This window comes from Fukomys damarensis, unplaced genomic scaffold (genome assembly GCF_012274545.1).
Source record: "Fukomys damarensis isolate Sample0158 unplaced genomic scaffold, DMR_v1.0_HiC HiC_scaffold_14, whole genome shotgun sequence".
NCBI classification, from domain to species: domain Eukaryota; kingdom Metazoa; phylum Chordata; class Mammalia; order Rodentia; family Bathyergidae; genus Fukomys; species Fukomys damarensis.
Window position 1 is genome coordinate 25,390,165 of NW_022900926.1, and position 8,196 is coordinate 25,398,360.

Below are 8,196 nucleotides of genomic sequence, written 5' to 3' on the forward strand. Positions count from 1 at the left end.
CGCCGATACTATTGCTGCCGTAATCCCAAAATCTCTCTTAGATCTTACAATACTCAAGGGATTCGTCACTTCCGTTGGCACAAGAATGAATCGAGGCATTCGGACGATCACAGCATGAGGAAATCAAGTATCATTGGCACAATTCAGTTCCATAGTCTGTGAGAGAGTCACATTAGCCACAAGCCAAAGAAATGGTGGCCACACGCAAACTGGAGTGGGTGCGAAGGTGATGTTGCGCAGACCATTGAAGTGTTGTGGTGATGTTGATGGTCCTGTTGTTGGTGGTGAAAAGAACTAACCATAAGTAGGTGGAGCAGAAGAGAAGAGAGAATACCTGGACCAAAGGGTTATTGTCATAAACAATATGCTGGAAAACCTGCATGGTCAAACAATATAAATACATTTTGTATACCAGAAAAATAGCAATAATAATTATAATGAATTCTTATATCCTGTAATGTGGCTTTGTATCAACAGGATCTTTCCCCCCCCTTTATTTTTAAAGAAAATAACCATCAGAAACATATTTATAATTCAGACCTTTGATAACCAACAATATTCCCAACAACATATTTAACAAGATGTATCTTTTTATAAGACTATGAAAATTATTTTGGTAGCTTCCATTAGTGAAAAAAGATCAGAATAAATTTTCTGAGCAGCCGCTTCTTTATTCACCAACAGGAGCTTATCCAAACTTAAAGGTTGTATTTAATTATCTTTTAAGTTTTTTATTTGATCCTATAAAGCCAGGTTGTAGAAACCAACAATTCACTTGCATTTGACGTCATTCTGATCAAGAACATACAAACATCTTTGAACATTTAAGACAGACAAACATATAACACTTAAGACAGACAAACATATAAGACAATTTTAACGAGTGCACTCAGATGGTTTTGGCCAATTGAATTATCTTACTACTTTCTCTTTTTCGGGCGGCTCCCCTGAGGACTCCGACGCGGTCTCGGAGTCCTCCGAGGAGCCCTCCGAATTACTTTCCTTTTCTGCTAATGTTAATCTTTTTAGTTCATCTAGGGCAGGGTAGAGGCCCGTTGAGGCCTCAATAGGGCCGGAAATTTGGCTCCCTTCTTCTTGAGCTCCCATTGTTCTCCGTTTTTGTCTAGACTTACTTCTTTCTTCCCTCTCCGTTTCTGATACACTGTCTTGATGCTCCCTGAACAATTTTTGTCCCTCCCGCACCTTATCATTGCAGCGTTTATTCTCCAAACAGGCTCTAATCATCTTCCACACTGGTAAAACCCCCGGTCTTAAGGTATTCTTATCTTTCTCTCGCTGGAGGTCTTTTCCTAATTTTTCCCAGGATGGGATCGTGAGTGACCCGGTACCGCTGAACCAGGGCGCCGCTCGATCCACTTCCTTTAGAAACCTTCTTAAAATTTTCTCTGATATTTTTAACTCCCTTTCCTTCAAAAGGCTTTGTAAGACATAGACCAGTGATTGTGAAGTTGAATTGCCCATTTCTCCCTTATCTACAAGAGTGGGCGACCGACAAAGTTATTTACCTTTGATTTACTGCCAGTTTAAACCTTTTGGAGTAAACAAATTGAAACACCCGCCCACACCAGACAGCGTACCTCTCGGAAAGTTGGTGGATCCTCCCCTCCTGCGTCTCAGTTCTGAATCCTCCTGAAGTCAGGGGTCTCCGCTGATGCCGGCGATGATGGTCGTCACTCCCGGGTTTCGGCACCACTTGTCGCGCGCACCTCGCCAGCAAGGAGCACGCAACACTCAGGATTCTTCTGAAGCACGCTTTATTAGAGTTTCTTCTACATTCTTCAAGATGGCGGAAAGACCCCGAGCCGGACGCGAGCCTGCCTTTTATAGCCTCTCGGGTGACGTGGCCCATTTCTATTGGTCAATGCTGGCCTGCGTCATTCTGACGAGCCAAGCGCCTCTTCTGCGCAGGCGTGAACCGCTGTCACCGGCGGACTCACATCCGGGATTCATGCAGGGCATGAAGAACCCGGAAATAATGGCGCGTGACAACTGGCTACAAATTTTTCAGGTCCAGGGCTGAAAGTATGGGGCCCTTTCTTTTCAAAAAGTCATAGGAATTTTAAGGCAGCAGTCCCTAGCATAGGGGCCTCTCTGCGTGGGTCCAGGGGAGCTGCATGAGTCACAAGTCCATGATGCTGGCTCTGGCTATTTGTGTTATAGATGTCATGTATTTTAAATTATCAGGCTATTTAAAAAGCTCAGCATAAGCTCTTTACTCAATATATTTATTAATATTTGTCATTATTTTTTTCTGAAAAAAATCAGTACTTTGCCAAAAATCATGTCTTTGAATAAAACAGACACAATTACAACGTTGTTTTTTAAGTAAAATTATATAAGTGAATATCTCTTATTTCCTGTGAATGTAAATGATTTTGTTTTAGGCTGAAAATATGAATTCAGTGTACATTCCATGAGATATTCTCATGTACATTGATCTAAACTGCCTTTCTCATTTTACAAAGGCTGCACCATCAAACTGTCATGGGACAGGGTCTGAGAAGGTCCCCTAAAGAGCATACTGAGCTATGAGAGACAAAGCCAGATTTATTAGGTAGACTCAAACTACACATTCAGAGAGAAAGAGTGCAGACACTCAAAGGCTGAGGCACGCGATGGTCTGGATTTAGGGATGCTTATGTGGTCTTTGTGTCCTTGAGGTGAATGATCTAGGGTGTTTATTCTTTATTACTATCTACCTAGTATCTGTATTTTATGATCAGGTTGCCCATTAGTAGTCAGAAGCAAAAACTAACTTTATCAACTAGGTTAGAATATAAACCATTTATATGTGTTTGAAGTTTAGCGATATGGCACCAAATTAATAGTATTGTTTGAGAGTTCATATCTTGGGGAAATTCTTCATCAATCTCATCCCAGAATGCCTCAACACTACAAGGCTGTTGTTCCTGTTTCCTAGATAGGCAACCAAGTCACAGAACTTCTGCCACTGCCTATAGTCACCAAGCTGGTGACCTGAGTTTGGCAAATAAGCAGGCTAACAGCGGCACAAATGCCAATAGTTGCTGTTTGGATTGTTGTAGGAACCATGAACACTTGTATCCCTTTTTGAGCTTATGGCCTCAAGGTTTCTACCACTAGATGATAGTGATCGTTTGTTTGTTCATTAACAAATATTTACTACACCTAAATATGCAGACACTATTCTACACTTGGGATAAAGGAGACAAAAAACCCCACTCTTGTGGAGCTTATATTCTAGCAAGGAGAGACAAAACAAAGATTATAAACATAAGTGACCTAGTGTGTCAGAAAGTATATGCTATGGGGGGTACAGAAGAGTTAGGTTAGGGGAAGATGACAATTCATAACAAGAGTAAGGTCCATTGCAATATTAAATAGACTGGTCTTGCAGCCCCCACTACAAAATTTTGAGCAAAAATAAGGAGATAGCCAAGCAGGTATCTGGGGGAAGAACATTCCTGGCAGAGGCAGCTGAAGGGCAAACGGATACAGCCCAGTGGGGCACAAAAGGAGGTAAGGGCAAGAGGTCGAAAGGTGGGGTCAGCAAGTGACAGGTGCCAAATCAAACAAGGCCTTGTGCCCCTTACAAGGACTCTGGTTGGTCTTTTTGCTGAATTAGAGGGTAAGGCATGGGAAAGAACAGCATCAGCGCAGTGGTGGGATCTCACTTGTGTATTAAAAGGATCACTCCAGCTGCTTTGCCTCAGGGAGTCAGGAGATGCCAGGGGTGGAACAGAGGATCCTTAAAAGACAGCCACAATAAGCCAGGGAAGTAATGGTGGTGGCTCAGCCTCAGAAATTGAGGTAGTGAGAGGGGCTGGAATCTGAACAAAGACATGTTGAAGGTAAAGGCATCTGCCAAACTGGAGATGGAGTGCTGGAGAAAGGGCACTGTCTTGGCTCAGAGAGCTAAGAGGAAAGTTGGCCTTCAACCAAGACAGGGATGCTGAGGTGGAAGGTTCTGGAGCTGTGAAATCAGTAGTTCAGTTTTGGACATGTTGACCTGGCTATGCTGTTAGATAGCTGAAGGAAAATGTGGGGGAGAAGTTGGGTATGGGAGTCTACTTGATTATCTAACATTCAAGATGTTCTTTTCTATTAAAAGCTATCAAAGAGCTAAGTAAAACATCAACTAGCATTAGTGTAAGTACAACATGAAATAATATTCCAAACTGAAGATTCCTAAAATCACTTCAGTTAGTTCACTAAATTTTCTCAATCACTGTTTAATGTTAATTACAAATTACATGAAAGTTTGAGTAGAGCTTTAATCCAAACTCATTTTATGAATTAGCTATCTTGTAAAAATGACTATTATAATGTTAAAGAACTGATAAGATCTTCTAGTTGTTGAAACAAAATAATTTGATCAACTGGCAAAAAGAACATCTTTACTGTGATCCAAATAGAAAAAAGAGCCAGGCGTGGTGGCGCACACCTGTAATCCCTCACTCACGAGGCTGAGGCAGGAGGATTGCCGTGACTTCAAGGCCAGCCTGGGCAACATAGTGAGTTCAGGACCAGCTTGGACTACACAGCAAGAACTTATTTTAAAAAAGAAAGAAAAAAATAGAAACAGACACCCCAGGATTCATGTTTATTCATGAAGTGTTTTACATTTGATAAAAGTTTTTAAAAGCTCGAACTACACCAGGTTCCTTGGCGAATTTTCCATCTGGCTCCCTATGTTTGCCATTGCTCTTATTCTTCCTGCGGACATATGCAGCAGACCCTTTTTCCACTATCTCACTTGGCCTTGCCAGTGTGTGTGTGTGTGTGTGTGTGTGTGTGTGTGTGTGATCCTGGGGGTCGAACCCAGGGCCTTCCGTGCTGAGGGTCTTTACTAAGTTGCTTAGGCTGGGCTAAAATGTGCCTATGCCATACTTTAATCACAACATCTTTAAGATACTTGCCCTAATCATAGCACAAATACTGTGTTTACTCCTTTACCTATCTTGGTGTATTTGTCACCAGCAGCAGCTGTTTGAGATTGGAATCATCCCACAGACTGGCTCAAATCACAGCAAAATAATGCCTCACAGTGTGTTATCATACAGCAAGTGAAAAATTACTAGGATGAACTATTAGCCTTTGTTTAAAGATGAACTTGATCTGATATTTGGCTTTTATAGGAAATGACAAGCTGAAACTGTTATGTTTTACTTATTCAGTCTTAGTTTTTCCTTGAGGTTATTGACTTTGTGGAAAAGTAACCTCCATCCATAGGAAGAGATTATCTTGACTTCTCAGGTGAAGACTGGTTAGGGAAAACAATAATGGATAGGAGAATTATTTATAAAATTTATTGTTTCTTTCATTTGTTGTTGTGCTGTAATAAACTTTTTTATTAAGTGGAAAGAATACACTCTAAAATAATTATAAAAACTCTAGTAAAGTAAGTAAACAACCAGTTACATAGTCATTTATTTTCAAGTACATTATATTATACATCAAGTACATTACCTAATTGTGTGTGCCATACTTTTATGTCGCTAGAAGCACAGTCAGTTTATTTACACCAGCATTGCCACAAATACATGTTCAAAGCTTTGTTATAGGACCACTATGACATCATGTAGGCCATTATGACATCACATAGGACCACTATGACATCACAAAGTCCTCAGTTCCATTATAATCTTATGGGACCACTGAATATCTAGTCTCTCAACTGAAATGTCATTCTGTGCCATATGACTGAATTTCTTTATGAACCAAAGAAAGAGTTTCCACTTTGCTTTTCAATGAACATCAGATTAGCTTATTGAATTTTCTTTTTGGTACTGGGAATCAAACTCAGGATCTTGTGTTTGCAAGGCAGGCACAGTGCCACTAAGCTAAATCTCCAGCCATAGATTAGCTTATTAATGTCTACTGAAATGCATACATACTTGAGCTTCAAAAATCTACTGTAGCATAAACATTTCAGCAGGTTATATACTACTGAGGGAATTTTCTGTAGCAAGGACAATGGAGAAAGAAAGAGTTTCAGATCATGTGCGAGCCGCTTAATAATTAAACACCTTTGGGGATCTTACTCAGAAATCTATTGCAGTTGAAAGGAGAATTTTGACCATCAATAAATGTTAACATATAAGGCATTTTCCTCTCAGACGTTTTCCTTTCCTTGATAGTGCTTTTAAAAATGACAAAAATTGCATGTATTTACTGTATACAACACGACATCTTGAAATATGTATACGTTATAGAATGGCTCATTCAAGCCAATTAACATATATTACTTCATTAAGCTATTTTGAGGGTGAGAACACTTAAAAAATCTATTCTTTTGGTCATTTTCATAATATGTAAAGTACCATCATTTACTGTAGCCACCACATTGTGCCATAACTATCTTGAACTTATTCCACCTAAATGAAATATTATATCCTTTGACCAATATCTCCCCAGCCACCCAACCCAAAGCTTTTATTTTATACTTTTATGAGTTCAATTTTTTTAATTCCATATGAGTGAGATCATGTAGGGTTTGTCTTTTGTGCCTGGCTTACTTCACTTAACATAGTATTCTCCAGGCTCATCCACATTGTCACAAATGATAGGATTTTCTTCTTTTTATGGCTGAATAGTAGTCCATTATTTAAGCATAATTTTACAAATAACCAGACGAGATGAGACTTCTAAGGACTCACTGTATAATCTCAGTGGCAGACAGGGCATGTTTTGGAGTGAGTGTGAGCTTTGGAGATAGACAGTTTCAAAGTTTTCTTCGAAGGCATTTTTATTTCTGAGCTCAGGAAGCTTGGACACATATTCTCCCAACCAAAAGAGTATTAGAACTCTCTTAAAGATTCAATGGTGGCCGGGGATTTAGCTCAGCGGTTCAGTGGCCTGCCTTGCAAGCACAAGGACCAGAGTTCAATCCCCAGTTTTTTTTTATATATATATATATATTCAGTGGTAATTGTGTCGAGTCTTTGGTATCTTAACAGATATTAGTAATTTTCCTTAAATACTGATTTTAAAGCTTAAATGGAGTGGATTTTTAGAATAGTGTAAGGACGTAAGTGCTTCCAAATTCTGTATATTCTTAATATACTCCCTTGACCCCAGTCTGGCTTTTACAGAGTCATCTAACTCTAAGAATGATGGAAAGTTGGATGTAAGGTGTAAATGCTCAGGGTTCCCCATTACCTTTCTCTCTGCTCAAGTCTGTGCTATACTGCTGACAACATACTTAGGGAAATAATAGAAATGACAGTAATATCGAAAAAGAAACAAAAGATCCTTGAGACTCTCCCCTTGAGACATTAGTAGACTAACTCCCAAGCCAGCAGGAAGAAAGAAATAAGGACTTTTTTATATCTCTGGACTCTGTCCTTTCTGCAGCAGGGGAAGCCCCCAGGACCCATTCTCTGCACAGCCACTTTCCCCTTAGAGGATGTGGGCAGTTACATCAGCCCACTGTCAACAGAGGACAAGCTCTAGCCTGCACACAAAAGTGGGACAGGCCCAGGGTTTAATGGGGATGGAAGGTGTGGGGAGGTTTGGGGGCTATTTAAATTTCACTCCCGTAATTTTAAAGCATGACCTAAAATGTGGCCCTAACTGAAACCTTATGGTATAGGAGATCTTGGTCTAGTCTCTGTTTCATTAATGCTAGCTGCACATTTCTGGAGATCAACCAAGACAACTGTGCAGGGCCATAAAACCTTTATGTGCCTCCTTTTGTGCCCAAGTACCACTCCTATGTGACTTGGGTTTCTATGATTGATGACACAGCAAAGAGTTAACATTTTATTCTATGCTGTCTGTACGCCAGGCCCTGCAATAACATTTTTAGGTTATTTATACCTCACATACCTTAGATTATATAGTCCTCACAGCAGTTTTTATTCCCAATTGGAGGATGGACTCTTGAGCTGCCTCCATGCCTAGAAGAATCACAGCACAGAGTAGTGAAGTGGTCATTTGACCCTTAGTTTTCCCTTATATTGTTATTCAGGGACCTTGGAAATCTGGGCCCAGACATATCACTAGCTGATTTAGACTACACCTTCTTAACATAGTTAATAGGAAAAAATGAAAACCACAGTTTAACCAAAAAAATATATAAAATAAAAATAATTGGTTTCAAGTGGCTGTAAATCAATTCTACCAAAGTATCTAATTTTAAAAATCATCTAAATTTGCCTCCCTCCTCCAACAATTTTTTTTTTTTTTTTTTTT

At 39.8% G+C, this 8,196-nt stretch overlaps 1 protein-coding gene across 1 annotated transcript in view; it reads left to right on the forward strand.

Moving 5' to 3' along the window:
* LOC117285984 overlaps positions 1-8,196 on the forward strand; it is a 47,907-nt gene that overhangs the window by 28,196 nt on the left and 11,515 nt on the right. The gene's annotated exons all lie outside the window — the stretch shown is intronic.